Genomic DNA, 17,199 nt, shown 5'->3' with positions numbered 1-17,199 from the left:
CAGCACCAGAGGATACTGCAGGTGTGAAGCCACACACTCCTGCAGCTCATGCCAAGTAATGCTTCTTAAATGATACACTGGGGCACTATTTTATGTAACTTGCCATCAGATGACATAAATTCTCTGACAACTCCTAGCTACACTGAAGCAAGCATTCTTGGAGTAGGCTGCAGTGCTGGAGCCAAGCAGTTAATCAGGTGTAACATGAGGTTTGGAGTGATTTACTGCCTGCTGGTAGCTTGTACTGGGACTGCATTGTCCTTCTGTATGTACTGTATAATAGTTTTAAGCTCTCCTTAGACAGGACCCTATTGTAAACATGCTGCCTGGCTTAACTGGGATGTCCTGTAAAAATATGTTAATAAAAACTAAAGTAATTTTAAGGGGTCCTATTGCTACTATTTCTGTTTCCCAAACTATTCCCACCAGCAAAGTCCAGGCCATGCTCTTAACTCTTGCTGTGCTGATGCCTGATAGAGCTGTAATTCTTGTTTCAAAGCTGATCAATCATTGAGTACCCTCTCACCTGGCTGCTGCTGTGCCTGAGTTCTCTTCTGCCTTGGCTTGCACAGTGGAGAAAGTACCAGAGAAATAAAGTTTGTGCTTGGGGGGGTCACATAAATTTATTAAGACTTGATTTATCTCATGTCCCTTTTTGTCTCAGCTTACTCAGGTCTATGGAGTGAGTTCTGAGGTAATGCTTTATTTAAGTTAAAGGAGTTTTTAAAACAAGATAACTTGTGTTTGATATCTGTATTTGCCAGGTCCTTGTAACCTGGAGCTAGCAGGTCATGGTACAGCTGTAAACCCTTCATGGGGTGCAATTTTCAGAAGGATATGCTGAAAGCCATCATTCATTTGGACAACTTTCACTAGACTTGCTGCCTGGGGACAGATCCTGAAAATGTGAGTTTTTGCAAAGTGAGGTGCTCCTTTAAACAGAAAGATGCACTCTGGTGGGTTTAGACATGCTGAATTTTTTAAGGAAACAGATGCAGAGAGGTGCATTCTGAGGGGTTTATCAGAGAGATCACTGCATTTTATAGGCAGGGTGAGACATTCAGGAGACACTCAGAGGAGACAGGACCTGCACGAAGGGCTCTTGTTTCCTGACCTGCCTGCAGTTCCTGCAGGACTAACGCCTCAGTTAGAGGGATTGCAAACAGTAGCAGTTAGCAGAGAATGATGCTTTGGAGGGATTTCTGGTTCCTCTCTCTCTTCTTCTCACCCTGGAGCTCTGCAAAGTACAAATCCTCTGGGATATGGCCACCAGGATTTTAGCAGGACCTCAGAGGGACTTGCTGACAGCTCTAGAGGAATGGATCAATCCCAGTTTAAAATACCCCCCAGCCACTTTTTTTTTTAAGAGAAAATTGTGATGTCCTTCCTTTTGTGAATTAATATGTAATTTTGAATATAAAGCAGGCATCAAATGTTTTAGTAAGGATTTGAATTGCCCCCATAGCTGGAAACAATACTTGTGTGTTGGGTGGTGGTTTGGGGAGGGAGGAGGGTTGTGTGTGTGCAGCTGTTGCAGGCCATTAAAAAGTGACCTGAGCCCCCCTGAGAGCAAGCCTGGCATTAACTGTAAATTGATATACTGGCTCTCAAACACTAATTTCAGATTTCTGCATGGCAGGGTTTTGCTAAATGTTCTCATTCTAGGTATTCTGGTTACACTAATCTTTCATGTACTTTTAAAAATAGACTGCACAACGAGTGATCAGCTGTTGGCACAACTTAATAATTGAAGAGTTAATCCTTCAAATCTGAAACAGAAGAATGAATTCCCCTGATGTATTTCCAGCATAGTAGTTAATTTCAAATTTATCTTAAAAAAAAAAGGATATAAAGACAGACAGTTTTGATTTTTATCTTACTAAAGGAAAATTATTTTTCTTGGTTGATTTTTAAATTAAGAAATTTATGTTGTCTTTGCTCTGGTAAATGTTTATCACTGAATGCTACAAGACCTACTATTGTGATTGTGCTGCTTAAAGTTTTAGCAGAACTTGGAAAAAAATTTGGCAGACCAAAAGATGGTGGGTCCTGATTTAGATTTGAAAGAAGCTTGCAAGCAAATGTCCCATGACGCAAACACTGCTTCCTCAGTTCTGGCATCTTTTTCCCTTCCCCTTGATCTGAGTAATTTAAAGTTGCTGTAGCGAACTTTAAAAGATGGGTGTGGTGGGTGTGTTCCAGGCATTGGTAACAAAAGTGAAGTGGCTTGATCAGGATAGGGGAGATGGGAACCTGTGTTAATGTGTTTGCAGGGACACAATTCCCTGTGAAATCCCAGACACGGCGCCTCGATATTGCAGTGAGACGAAGCAGAGGGGTTTGCCTCCCCCAACAGGGGTGGTGTCTGTGTGGGGCTGAGGGGGCAGTGGCAGAGACCCAGCACCAGAGCAATTCATCAGGAAAAATGAACAGTTTTGAGGTGGCAGAGGGCTACAAGGAGCTAGATGCTCTAGACGGCCTGAAGATGGTGGCAGCTGTCTGGCTGGCAGGGCTGGCGCTGGAGCGTGCCTGTGTTTGCAGCTGCCTGAGTGCTGCCATGTGAAAAGGAGCTGCCAGAAAGACTTGGAAGATAAAAAGCCATATTCTTGAGTTCATGGAAGTGCTTATGGTTTTTTTTTTTTTAAGGCCGCGGTTATTATTTCTTTTGATTCCTGTGAGTAGGATAAGTTCCAATGGCTCTGGAAGGAGCTATGCAAGGCAGTGTGCACCTCTTTTCAGTGGGAATATAGAGCTGATGAGTTAGTGGGTACCTTTTGTGTCTGCTTATGAGATGTTTATACTATTACTATTATAAATAATTTTTATTTTTGATGTCTTTTTTTGGCTGTTACCTTAATGAAAACACAAGGAGCAGAACCTAATTTTTACCATCTGTCTTCAAAGCAAGAAAACCAAAAGCAATCACGTAATGATGCATGTAAATAAGCATCAATGAACTTTGAGGTGAAATACAGGTAAATTGCTTGTTTTCAGTAAAAAAGACTCTCCCTTTACTCCTTTTTATTTTTCAGCTCCTGTCTGCAGCAATTTGTATGGGAGTTGCACAACTTATTTCCAGGTAAAGCTGAATGTTTTCCTGTTCTGTAGAAAGGTGATGAACCGTGGCCCTCACAATACCATATATTCACCAAATATGTTGGTCATGGTAGTCATGTCTTGCAAAACCTTTTGCCCTAACTTGTCTCTAAATTTTTCATTGTTGCAGCTCAGATTCATCATTTGTTTCCCTCCCCAAGCCAGTGAGATTTAGGAAGGAGTCATGGCAGAAGGTTAAAACCTGTTGAATAACTTGATGTTTAAGCTGCGTGCCTTTTGCATACAGTAAAAGCATCAGGGATTAATGAAAGCATTTTAATGGATTTCTATGTTCCTGAATCATAGCAGAACCATGAGATCACTGTGGATAGCCTGACTACCAGATTTTTAGGCTGGGTTGTGGTCTTCTATATTTGAGTAGAGTTTTTGGATACATTTGAAAAATTACATGAATGAATGAATTGTGGTTTTATGTTTTCCTTTATTTTTTATACTGTATAAGATGCCAATCAAAAGAAATTTGACAAATGCAGAATTAATCTTACATTTAATTACAGATTCATGTGCTTTCTATACTTTTTCTCAAAAAGTGAAGCCACTCTAAAATGTCATTTCACACCACCTGTACTCTCTGGATTCACATTCATTCCCTACTGATGATAAAAAAGTGCCTATAAATACATTGAAGAAATAACACCAAAGTAAAATAATCATGTGTTTAATTCAAGGTAAGGTCAGAATACCAGTTACATCTGCCTGTGACATGTAGGTTTTCTCTTAGCATGTGGAACAATTGCTCTGTGTGATGGCTGGAGCCAAACTGCTTAGTGCATTGAAAGGTGATGTGGGAAAGGGCTGGAAGGGTAGGACAGAACGTGGGCTTGGCCATGAGCAGTTTGTGGTGCCTCTGCAGCCACTGTGCTTCACTAAAGCAATCTAGACTAGGCTGAATTGGAAATAAGTTAATATTTCCAGTCATTCTTTTCACAGCCTTAATATATTGACCTGATTTATGATCCCCATCGGAGTTCTCTAAGGAGAAACTGTAGGAAGCTTCCTTTACCATGGATCTTGAGGGGTGCAGGGACCATGTTGTAGTCTGGACAAAGGCATTTCTTTTATCCTATATGCCATACCTGTATCTTATCCATGTGGCTTTACACAGCCTGATTATAAAAATGCTGCAGTCTGAATTACCTTTATTCTGCCACCAAATTACCAATGCCAAAGGCTTGGAAGTCAAAGATCCTTACAACTTCCCTGCCACAAGTCCACTGTAGCATTTTGAGTACAGTGGGCATTGATTCTGAACACAAGGCTAGAAACCTGTTGCTTGATGTTGCTAATAAATTTATTGATGAAATGTCATCATAGGGATCACTGTCATGCATGCAAAAAATAAAATCAGTGTGTATGGCTCATAGTTCTCTTTCCCTCTCCCTTCAAGTGCTAGGGGACCCCAACTTCTCCCTTGGTAAGGAGACCCCAACTTCTCCTTTGGTAAGGAGACCCCTTGACTTCATTCTGGCATTGTCCCTGGGCCTTAGGCTGAGTTTCATATGGTTCATTGAAAGTGCTGTGCACTGCTGGAGGGAGCCATAAGGAGTATTTAATGCAGATGTAAATCAGCTGCAGCAGAACACAATAGCTCTCTTCATTGCTCTGTTTATAAAGTCATTAAAAAATGAGAAGAGTGACTTCAAAATAGCAGAATGAGCAGAACGTGTCCAAACTCCATTAGAAACTGGACAAACTGGACAGAAATTCACATTTTCTTATAGAGTGATAATTGTTTGTTATAGGGACCATATGGAGCTTGACAAGAATAGCTGAGATGAGACTAAAAGTTTTAGACATGAGCTTTCTTTAACCAATCATCAAACTGGTTAATGGCTTTTCTCCCCCCACCATAATCAAGATAAAGCAGCTGCAGTGAAACACTGCAGTGGATAATGCTGTGAGAGACTTTGCATGTGGATGTAAGTTTGTCAATTTTGCAATGACAGCAACATTGTTTTGAAGAAAAGCGCAGCACCTGCCTTTAAGCAGACGTTGGTTAGTGGATTGCAATTCTTTGTACAATCTCTGACTGTGTGCAGAAATGCAGGCCTGGAGCACACAAGATTTAATACATAGCATTGCTCCAAAAAGACTGTTTTAGGGAACTGGGGAGAATTCACATCTAATTACTACTATGAGTGTCTTTTTTTCAATTTTCCTGATTTAGTTTCAAAGCATAGAAAACACCATTTTCCCTCTCCTTTGATTGCCCAAGTAATGTTGATTGTTAAAATACATTTTGTATAATTTCTCCACTTAGCCTTACAGTGCCCCCTTTGAGCATCTCTTTTAATTATACTGAATCAAGCTATGATTTTGCTGGCTTAAAATATCCCAGACTGAATGCCAGCAGCAATGTGTTTGGCTACTGCCTTACTCTAGTTCTGCCAAAGCAGAAACTCCCTAGGCTATTCGCTCCTGGTTTTTTAAAAATATTTTTGGGGGGCATTAAACCTTAAAGCAAGAGATGTGTGATTCAGTGTTAGTTTTGATTGACTTTCAGACTCATTTATCAACACATGTTTTTTCCTCTATGCAAAAACTGTACATAGGAGATCCAAAATAATGGAAAAAAGAAGCAGTGCTTGCTTTAGCAGTGAGAAGAGAAGGGGTTGGGATTGGCTCAGCATGGAAATGTAATGGTGGTGAATAGTAAGCCTTACAGATAGTGTTTACAGCTGTAGAGGATGTTTTCTTGTAATCTCATTCTTGCCTTTATAGTTATTACACAGAATGACTTATTCTGTTTGCTCAGGAGACGTCTGTGTTTGGCATCCTGCAGAGTGGGAACACGTAATGCTTTCTTCATTTTCTAGGAAGTGTACACTGAAGGAAGAGAACAAGACAATGTTTAGCACATCCTTTGTGCCAATAAAATGAGCCACCATACATTACTGTTGTGTTAGAAAGCAGCTATAGCTAAGAGATTAACAAGGGAAGAGGCAGGGGAAGGAAATGCTGCTCAAGATTTCTCTTTCAGAGAAAGAAAAGAACAAGCAAATGAGCAAGGTTTTTCTTTTTTAAACAAACAAAAAACCAAATAAGCCTGTTTTTTTGTTTACTTTTTAAGTATCCAAACTGAAAAATGTGATATCTAAGATCAGTTATCAGTCTTAAATATATATATATATATATATATTAAGGCAGGACTATAGCTATATATGGTGCCCCTAGTTAAAATTAAAAACTGTTGTAATATTAAATTAAGTGGGTGATTATGTCTCAATAGACCAACTCTATGGGAACACCTGCAGTGAGGACTAAAAGATGACTTCAGCTCATGGTAGGAGTCCTTGTTATGCCCCATTCCACCCTGACTGTGCTTTTGGCCCTATCAAAGGTGGGTCAGGAGTCAGTCCGGGACTCCCAGCCAGAGTGTCAGCTGCTGTAGCTGGTGTTCTCCTGACATCTGGAAAAAGGGATCCTCTTCCTTTCCTTTCTTTTTTTCAGCCTCAGCTTTATTTCTGTCAATACTTGTAGGCACAGTTTGTGGTGGTTGGGAGTGGGGCTGCAGCCTCATCCCCAATGGGCACAGCTGTGACAGCACTGACAGCAACGAGCCATGGAGTGCTCAGGTGAGCTGATTCACAAAAGGGAACAGAGGGCACACAGGTGCCATGCATGTGGCATGGAGGGTATAAAAGAGGAGAACATGCAGCAATAAAGAAGAGCCTTTGCTTCTGTCTGCCTCGACTGCAACAAATATTATGGGAAAATGCAAGTTGAGAGGAGCAGTTTTCTCAGCTGTGACATGGTCTTCTGCTGAAGAGGACAGAGGAGCTGTGTGTCCTAAAGGAAAAATTTGCTATTTCAGTGATAAGTGGGTGTTCTTTTGTTGATAACAGTGTGGTGGTGAATTTAACCCTGTATGAAGCTGTAGCATGATCCTGCACTTCCTGAGCTTGGGCTTCAGGAAGTTTGCCTTGCTATATGTGTTTTTCTGAAGTACAGAGACAAAGTTGTTCTAAACAGAATGCCCTGAAATGTGTGTCTGTTTTAAAATATCCTTGTAATGTGGACGAGGGATGATTATGGTAACAATGACATGTCCATCACCTCTTTCTGTGATTAGCTTGGACTCTGGACTTTGTGGTGTGTTGTATTTGGAGTGGTGGCAGATAAGAAGAGCGTCAGAAATAAACTCAGGCTTTCCTGAGGAGGTGTTAATGCAGGATCAAGCTAAAAGGTGATGTCCTTCATCCCCTGATACCTGCAGAGCTCCAGGGTAAGTGCATGATTTGCAGAAAGCTATTTATTTGCTGAGTAGGAATTCTACCAAATTTCCTGAACGTTTGTTTGGAGTGAGGACTGAAAAAGCAAGAAGGATGCAGAAGTAGCTTCAGTATCACTGGCAAGTAAGGGTGCACTTGCCCCCTAATTAGTTAAATATTACTTGCAGAGGATAGGATTTGGTTCCTGCAGATTGCTGAACATATTAATTGCTATTTCACACCCCTTTCCACACACGTTTTTCTGTTGCAGCCCTATTTGAAAAGCTTCAAAGATTAAACTGCAGTATTACTGCAAAAGTGAATAATACAGATGCTGAGTGAGCCTGTGCAGTAAGAAAGGATTCTGCCCTGAGGGGAAGAGTGGGAAGCTCCAGTGTAACATATTGAATGCTTTAACAGTGATATGTCCAGGATTAATATGTTCATGAGGGGCTATTGTGTGTGTGTATGGGCACTGAAAAGGACAGTAGGTAAGCATTTGAAAAACTTTCCTTTAGTAGACTGATAATTATGCAGGGCTATTATAATTTCACAAGAGATATTTCACTGGATCAGCTAAACCAATAGATATGAAAAGCATAAGTTCAAAAGGCTTCATAAAAATCTCATGCTAGTAGAAATAGTTTCATTATTAAAAAAAATTGCACAAAAGCCTTTTTATTTTAAATTGAACACCTGTGTGCTTTTTGTAACAATATTGCAGCTGTAGACTCCTGGCATAATCAGAAGACAATAAAATAACTAATCAATGGATTAAAGGAACCTCTATAAATTCACCTCATAAATGAGATGAAGGGACTAGTTTTCTAAAGGGTTTGTTTTTAAAACCAATATTTGGTTTCTGGTTTTCAGTATGGTTTTTAATTTGGAATCCTCTCTCCTAGCATGAACAAGAAACAGCACATCAGTACATCCAGTTGTGTTTGACTTGTTACCTTTGGCATAAAGCTTCAGCATCTCTTTTTAGCTTTTAAATACACAAGCCTATTAGAGTGAGGATGTGCCTTTCTGTTTTCCAATCAGACTCCAGGACAGATTCCTTTAGTCTCTGGATTTACAACGACAGCCCAAAACTCAGCATAGCTGGCTGAGGCAAAATTGCATCAAATCCTGGACATTTTGCAAACTAAAGTCCAGAATTCAAGTCCAGCCACTGCCACTCAGGATAAGCTCATTCCTTCTGGCCTGATCAATGCTTAGCAAATAAAACCTGGCTGTTCAAAAGATTGAGGACATGATAAACTCAGACACTTGCCCATATCACAGTGTGGATGTTTAAAGAGTACTGAGTTGTTCATTAACATTAATAGCCTTAAAAGAAATCCTTCCTTGCATGTGAGCTTGATTAAGGCCTCTTACCTCTCAAACTGCACTGTCTAAGGGTGGGCAACTGTAAAGTAATGAGGATTGATATCCTAGTTTCTGCTCTAGGGGGAAAAAAGGCAATTTTCTTTGTGAGCTTTGAAGTGTCCAAGTGGCAGCAGTTGGTGAGTGTTTGTATGAAATGTGCAGTGGTCTCTGCAGTGCTCCTCCATTCCTCTGGGCTGGAATGTCTCACATGGAGAAGTTATCTCTTCTTTAAACAAGAAAATGTAAATTAATGTCTTTTGTAGGAAACGTGCTGAATAAGGATCTCCTACAGACCTAGTTCTGTATGTAGGCGGAGACAGTTCCTGGATTTGAGCCATGCATTTTTCTCCCTACAGTCAAAAGCATTCATTATAGCCTACGTAGCCTTACTGAAGTCTACCAGCTTTGTTTGCAGTAAAGATTTCAGCCTTTTGGAGACTTTGCTATCCTTTTTGCGGTGCTCTCTTGATATAGATACCAACCTAATTCTTCCAATGAGACAAACTGTGTTTTAGCCATTCTTTCACCAGATCACAGAATCTCCTTTGGTCGATATGGAGCAGTACAGCAAGAATTTTGATCAGTCTGGACTCTTATTATTTTTGTGTTAAGTAAATGGGCTGGGTAAGAGGAGCAGGCACTGTTTCCTCATCAGTTTTCCAATATTTATAACATGAATGGCAGAAACAATCCCTGTGCTCTCAGTACACTGCATCTGACTCACTGGGACAGGTGATGTGCCGGAGGAAATGGTTGGCTTTTATCTCATTCCCTCAGGACCCCCACTGCCTTTATTTTTTAAGGCAAAAAACCTAATTGATCCCTTAAGCAGGCACTTCAGGGCTCATGGACAGATTGTGCAGAAGAACAGGCAGCTTTTAGCTGTTTTCTCTCTCAGCTGTGCTTTCCTAAAGAGAATAATCATAGAAACCATAGGGTCGTGGTTGAGCCCTTTATAGTTGTGTGTGTGTTATATTAAAACAGTAAATCACTTTCATGAATGTGCTTTTTCTGTGTGGAAGCTGTTGGGTAATTTAGTCCAAAGTCAGCTGAACATCTCTAGTTACTTCAGAGATAGCGTGTCCTGCAGATGGTTTCAATTAATACTTGTTCAGGGCTGTCTAAAGAAAATATCCAGTCTGATTGTTTAGTAAGTGTCAGTTAGAAATATCTCTGTATATGCCCATGAAATGTGACCTTCAGACCTGTTGTGGTCTGCTGGGTAATACCCCCAAAATGTCTTTGCATGGGGTTTTAATCTGTGTTGTTCTATCTTCACCTTTTTTAACCCATATTGGAAGTGGGCACATTTTGTAGAATTGTCAGTCCCAAACCTGTGCATCTGTTTGAGGGGAAAAAACCCAGTAATCTATGTTAAGCAGTTATTATGGATTTTACAGAGAATATTTTTCTGTTCAAAGCCTGGCTCAGGCCAATTATTCTGCTTCAAATTAGCATGCATTTAGGAATAGCACTTAAATGTGAACATGGTTTAGGAGCTTCACTGGCTGCAGCCCTCTGAGAATTAGCAGAAGGGCCTTTTTAGTTAAACCAGTATTGGAGGTAAATGTGGTTTATTACTTGCACAATACAGATGTTTTTTAATAATTGAAGATGAAATAAACTGAATATTTTGAAGAAGAGACAGGCTGTAAGGATTAATTGAGGTGATCTATGAAAGCAAATGGTTTGTAATAAATGTGGCAGGACATGCATAGGACCAAACACCATAAATACATAGAATGTGAGAATGATAACCTGTATCACAGAATAGCTAAATCATACACAATCAGTGAATCAATGGAAATGTTCCTATAAATTACACTTTTTACAGAGATAGACTGTTTAATCTGGTGACATTTAATAGAGTATATTCTTGGATTCAAACAGGAACTGGAACAGCTCAGGAGCAGCACTGGTAAGGAAGTTTCATTTCTGTTGCCTTGCTTCTTTCAGCAGAACTGCAGTTGGTTCCAAGTGGCCTGGCTGGGCTGGGTTCAAGGTCCTTGCTTGAAGAAAGCTGTAAATATCTTCTCTTGCAAGCACTGCATTCACCTGTGAAGGAAGCAGACACACACCACATACATATGCTCTTAATTTGCTGCTTCTTGGCAAAAATTTGCACTCCCAAAGAGTTCACTGTGCTATAATAAAGCTGGAGAACAAAGAAATTGCTCTTTGCCCACATATAAGACATGCATAATCCCCAGTGAGAAGTTAACATTTGGGGAACATAGGAAGAGCTCTGGTGCTGGCAACATCTGCCTGGCATGTGCAGTCACATCCTTCACAGCTGGGTTACTTTTCATGGGCATTTCTTGCAATGAAGGTGGAAGAAATAATTGTTCTTATGTGCCCTAGATAAGTTGATCTCTTTTCTTTAGCTGGCAGGCAAAGTGGAAGGCTCTTGGGTTTACAGAATTAGTAAGAAGGAACTTCCAGAAACATCTGATTTTGAAGTTCTTTAGCCATTGATTTTTCCATGCTGTGATTCTTCCTTATTCCTACTGCTTCTATCATTGCTGCCATTTATAGACTTGTGCATAGCCAGCAAAGAGCCTGGCTGAATTTGTCTGCACTGTTGCTTGGACTCAAAAAGGGTTTGGATCCAGAGCTTAAAACTTGCACAGTCAGTTCCCTTTTAAACTCTTCTTTAGGGGAGCCATACATTAAAGAAACCATGTGCATCATAATTTCTTTGTCTGTAAACTGCCTGGACACTGTTCAGTATTAGTATTTAGGACAAGACCTCTTAAAAAGTCATTCTCTTTTCAATTTCTGTAGGCTAAAGTGGTGCAACTGCTTTTCTAACACCACCTTCTGTCAATTACTTATGTAAGGAGTGGGTGTGCCTTTAAAAATTTCTAGTGGAAATTGCAGACCAGTTTTAAGTAGTGTGGAAAATAATAATAAAACATAACTCAATAGAGTTTCACATCTTTTCACAGTACCACACAGGGATGGTCATTCCCAAACATTAGCAACTTTTTACACCTCAGAATGTGGCATGGGAGATGTAGCATTATAAAATATACTTGGGTTTATTCTGAAAGTAAGCTTGTATATACTTACAGTTCAATTTCAATGCCTTTGTGTTGGGTGATTTTGTTTGCAATAAGAGACATTTCCCTGGTGCTGTGTGGATTCAAACTGAGGATTTTTCTCTTGCCATTAAATGTGCTGAGTGATCTGATAAGAACTTTTGGATCTCACAGGACACTGGGCTTTTCCCTTTCCTAATTACAGTTTCTGTGACTTGCTTGAGGGGATACTTGTGAAGGGATGCATGGAACTATGTCTTAAAAATACTTCTTTTGCAGAGGGAGGAAAGATTAATTTGTTCTACTGAGAAAATAGGACTTTCTTCTCTTTTGTAACATCAATGATAAAATCCTTTGTGAGAGTGGGAAATATTACTTAGGAGATCTGCAATTTCAAGACTTACCTCTGATCAGACTTTTCCTTAAACTCTTGAAATATGTTCCAAGTTTCCAGAATTACCAAGATGGCAGTTCAGAAGGTTCTTGCAGCTCAGAAGGTTCTTGCAGCTTTCATGTTTGTAATTCTTTATTTTTTGGTTTTTTCTTAATTTTAATAGGTGTACTTACTTTTGAACTGAAAAGCAGAATTACTAAGTGAACACTGCTTGTCAGATCCTGTACTTCATCCTGTACTTACACAAGGTAAGATCTTTCCTGGGGTGACCTCTTCCCTTAAATTCTGGGTCTAGACCTTCAAGCTGGTCTTTGCTGAAAGGAGAAAAATGCCATGTTATTGGAGGGGTATTGCTGCCTCTGGACAAAAAGCCGAAGTCCCTCCTTGGCAAAATGAGGAGACTTAACAGCAAAATGGAAATCTGATGGTGTTTTTGCCAGGTGGAAATACAAATCCTGTGTAAGCTCCATCTCAGAGGAGGTGGATGATCTGTCTCAGTACTAAATGAATTGATGTTTTCCAAAGCACCTGAAGACAATTCCAGCCGTGGCTGTACAGAGCCACTAATTGTGTGCAGTTTAATTAGCCACAGGTGGGTGAAGGAAGGATGAGCTGTGCTTTCTGGGTTTTTTGACTAAAACCTGGAATTCTCTGGACCACTGGCAGCTTGTTTTTTGAATCATTCACTTGTGTACAGCCAGAGATCAAATCTGTAGCCATTTTCCATGGCAAGGAAGCCAGAGTCTGTTATTGTTAAACCTTCTGCTCAGTCCTAGAGTAAAATCTTCTGTTGTTTTACAAGTACTGGAGGTTTTTTTTGCCTGAAGTAGAAAAGTATTCTAACTGCTGTAAAGTATATTCCCACAACTCCTGGTACACTTAGAACAGAGGTAGAGCTGCCATATTTTATGAACGTGCAGAATTTTCTCACTGATTATAGGAAAAATGGCTGAGCATGCTCTTGTGGCTTAGAAACATTGACATCTAAACTGTCTTCCACTCTATCAAGGAAATGCTGGGTTTGTGGGGATTTTTGGTTGGGTTAATATTGCTGACTCAATTTCTTCATTTATGAATAGGAAAAAATTTGATCTTGCCTAGTTAATCTCACCATATATGGAAATTGTATCTCAAAAAATTAAATAATAAAAACATGGCAATCAGTAAATATCCTTCAGTATGAAAGATTAAGAAAAACAAGGTTGATATAATTTTCTTTTTAGCTATCACAAACTAGTTTTAAGTTACAAATAATAATACCTGTCTTACATACTGATTTGTTAATTCTGGTATTTTAATACATGGTTCAACCAACTCAATGCATTTGAGAAACCTCCCATCCAGTTTTAATTGATACCATCAGGTGTCTCTATTTCTGGTGAGCTATCCTCACCCTAGCACCATCAACTGTGACTAGATTCCTCTCCTGCCTTGTTGCAAATTCTGACCGGCTGTGCAAATTGCAGTTCACAGTAATTTTGCTCTCTGAAGTGGCTGGATCAGCTTTTCTTTGCCTCCCTTTCTTGCAAGGTTGGCTAGGAGGCGCTTCCTCCAGGAGCCCCTGACCAGTGCTCTTCTGATTGCCAGGGACTGTCAGAGGCCACTCCAAGAGCTGTTGTGTATTTAGTTCATGGTTTGTCAGGCTAAACCACACCCTAAATCCCCACAGTTTGTCCCTTTTAGTGTCAGTTTCACAGTGGGTTTTGTACCCAGCTCCTTGCCTTGTGAAGCTGTAGACTGTAAGGCTGCAATCAAGAAACTGTAATACATTCAACTGTAAAACATCCAGAAAAAGAAAAGAAAAAAAATTGAAAGAGCTGCTTATTTATTTGTAAATCAGCAGCTCTTCAACTGCTCTGATGTACATGGATATCTGTCACAGCTTTTGGTAAATTGAGTTGCAGGACCTGCAAAAAGGGATGCAGACACATTCCCATTTTCTTCTCTGAAATGGCTGGAGGCTGTTGGTGAACAAAGCCCCTGTCTGTTCCCCTTCAGAGTGACATCTGTGTGCTGAAGAGAGCATATTTAATGATTCAGTAGTTGGAAATTCCCTTAAATATCCTCCAGGTTATACCTCGTGTTTGAGAGAGAGACCTGAATGTGTGCTGAATACTGATTATCCCTGATCTCTTATATGGCCCAGGAGACATTATTTGCCTTTAAGAAATGAGCCATATTTTACAGAAAATAATTCTTGGTGTCTGACTGATCATCAGTGACCAGGCATGTCTTTTAGTCAGTTTTTGATCTTTTAAATAATTATTATTTACTGCAGAGAGTTTCAGTGGTAATTATGTAGTCCAGTAGATGTAGTAAAATGAAAAAATATTCTAGATTGAATTGGATACTCTTTGCATTGCACTTACTTGCTTTGGGGAAAGAAGACAGGTTTTGGGACTAATGTTTCTTGCTTTGCTTGCCCTACAAAGCAAAGAATGTAAAATACAGTGACAGGCTGCTAATTCACATTTTATAGTGAAATTGGAAAATTGTCTCAGAATAAGGGTGGAAAACAAGATATCTGTCACACAAACCTGAAACAAGGCAGGGAATGGATGCTGGAAGGCTGGGAAAAATTCTAGATAATTTTTGTTTGTTTCCTGGAGGACAAGGCAACTTCATGAAGATGTATTATTATGATATAACACAGATAACATTAATATTATTATAAGACAACAGTGGTCATGGATGGAAGTTCTGTTTACAGGAATCTAAACATCAAATGGGCATGAAGAGAGCCCCTGAGAAGGAACCAGTGTTACCCCTTCTGAAGCACCATGGTAGGACCATGCAAGGAAAGATGCACTGCTTTATTCCCCTGTGATCCTTCTCTTTTGAATCAAATGGAGAATTTTAACCTCAGAGGTAAAAAAACAATTGTATTTCAATGCTATGACAATGGCTTATGATGATTTTAATGTGTTAAGTTGAAATATGTACTTTCTCAGTGAAATGTTTGCAGTCACTGTCTTGGGGTGTTTCTTTTTGTTCTGTGTGTGTTGTAGAAATTAGTGTTGACTGGACAGTAGTTGCTTTCCTTACTGAGACTTGTTTACATTTAGATTTGGAGTAAATGATTTTTTAAAAAAAAATTTCTTAATATTGTTTCCCTTTGTTATTTGGGAAAGAATGCAATAACTGTCTCCCAGAAAGTAAGTTGAGTCATGTGAAAAGCACTTACCTGAAACAAGAAAAAGGTGAAAAGACAGGGTCATGGTGCTGCTCAGGAATAGTTCTTGCCTGTGCCTTTTTCCTAAAGAAAAATTAAGCTAAAAGCTAAATTATCCTCCTGAGAATGCCTGCATCAGTCTGTCACTGTTTCTATACAACTGAGTTTTGACCAAGCCCTCAGTTCTGTAGCAGGAAAAATATTTTGTTGAAGTAGTTTTGACCACTTCTAATGAATGCAGTAATTAATTTCACAGATAAAAAAATAAGGGCAAGAGAAATCTTAGGAGCTAAGTATCTGTGCTGAAAATAATAAAACAGTGATGAATCTGTGAATCAGCAGGGTTTCAAGGCTGAAGTTCCTGGGATTGACCCTGAGAACTCTCTCCAACACTTCTACAGTTACAGATTTGAAAATTGTGTGAGAACACCTTCTCTTTCTATAAACAGAAGGACTACCAAGGAGATATGCATCTGAAAATATAGTATTGACTTTGAATTATCTCCAGTGTTCTAATGAGGAACGGTTTTAGAATGCATTTTGCATCTTCACTGTGCAGTTCTGATTGCATTGAATCTCGTGATGTAAGTTGGATTTCTTCCACATCCTAAAGAGTTCTGGTTGTGTATCTGCAGTTCAGGTCCTCTTCTCACTGCTATCTAGCAAATGTAGGCTTAGCTTGGGGTTGAATGGAAGTTTATCGCTGTTTAAAAACAACCCAGCTTGGGAAAAGCCTGCTCGCAGACACGAGACAGTAACAAAATGTGCTAATTGGTTTCTTAGGAAAAAAGCACCAGCAGTGAAACTTTTCACACGGGGTATTCGCCAGGAAGTGTGTCAGTGTGTCATACAGACCTACGTTCTCCATCTCCTCTGTGAATGGGGAGTTTTCACGGGGGTGGGGAGAAACCTCAGTGCCAGAAACACAATATGAGCCCTTTAGGGCTTTTTATTTTTTGTCCCTCCTTTCTCACAATAGGTCAGTCCCTCTCTATTGTTGGCGGCTCCTGCGCTTATCAGGGGCAGGATTGGGCAGATAAACTGACTTGTTATTGACTATGTTATGTCAAAGCTCGCTGTAAACACTTTCGGGTGCTTACGCTTAGCTCCGAAACCACAGAAAACATTACTGCACAAACCGAACGGGAGATGTTTGCGTTTCACACCAAAACATGCCAATTTCTATTTTCGCTTAGTTTTTGACGGCTTACGGCGAGGGTGAAAGAAATGAACCGGGACAACTGCAGAGCGGGCGGGTCAGAGGCGCGGCAGAGACCAGGTGAGGAGGGCGGCGGGTCGCGGGGGCTCGGGCGCGGCCCCAGGAGCGGGCTCAGCCCCGGCGCTCGGCGCAGCCCGGACCCTGGCGGGGCGCGGTGCCCGCCGGGCGGCGCTGCGGGCCCGGGGCGGGCGGCGGCGCCTCCGCCCCTGTCGGGCGGGCGGGGAGGGGCCGGGGCTGAGCCCCGCTCGCTCGGCTCCGGCTGCTCGGCTGGGCAGCGTCCGCCGGCGGCTCGGGGCGGGAGGCGGCGGGACGGCGGGCAGCGCCCTTCGGCGGCAGAGGTACGGCTCCCCCGGGCTCCCTTTGTTCCGCGGCGCCGGGACGCGCTCGGGGATGATGGGGCAGGGGATGGGGTCGGCGCTGCAGCGGGGGCTGTGGCGGCTCGGCTCTGGCTCTCCCGTGAGGAGGGGGCGGCGGTGCTGGGTGAGGGTCCGGGCACGGCGGCCCCGGCGCCTCCTGGGCGCCCCTTTTCCGCGCAGAACTGCGGCTCCGGGACGCTCTGTGTGCGCTGTGGCCGGATTTGAGCTCTGGCGGACGGCAGCGGGATGGGACGGCTTCATTTAGGCGTGAACGCGGTGCGCACACACGCGGGGACGGTCCGGGGCTCGCTCCCTCAA

At 41.3% G+C, this 17,199-nt stretch overlaps 1 protein-coding gene across 2 annotated transcripts in view; it reads left to right on the top strand.

Annotated features, from left to right (window-relative positions):
• Positions 1–16,566: 16,566 nt before the first annotated feature.
• MYO1B (myosin IB) overlaps positions 16,567–17,199 on the top strand; it is a 107,575-nt gene continuing 106,942 nt past the window's right edge. Inside the window, exon 1 of one of the 2 annotated variants that reach the window (XM_063162493.1) lies at positions 16,567–16,585. The gene's annotated coding sequence lies outside the window, so the exon portion shown is untranslated. Of the gene's footprint in view, positions 16,586–16,788; positions 16,864–17,199 lie in introns of those variants that run through there. The other variant, XM_063162492.1, reaches the window with a different exon arrangement.

This window comes from Melospiza melodia, chromosome 8, assembly GCF_035770615.1.
Source record: "Melospiza melodia melodia isolate bMelMel2 chromosome 8, bMelMel2.pri, whole genome shotgun sequence".
In the NCBI taxonomy this organism is placed as follows: Eukaryota; Metazoa; Chordata; class Aves; order Passeriformes; family Passerellidae; genus Melospiza; species Melospiza melodia.
Note: the sequence above shows the minus strand (reverse complement) of the source record. Positions and strands in the feature narration are given on the sequence as shown.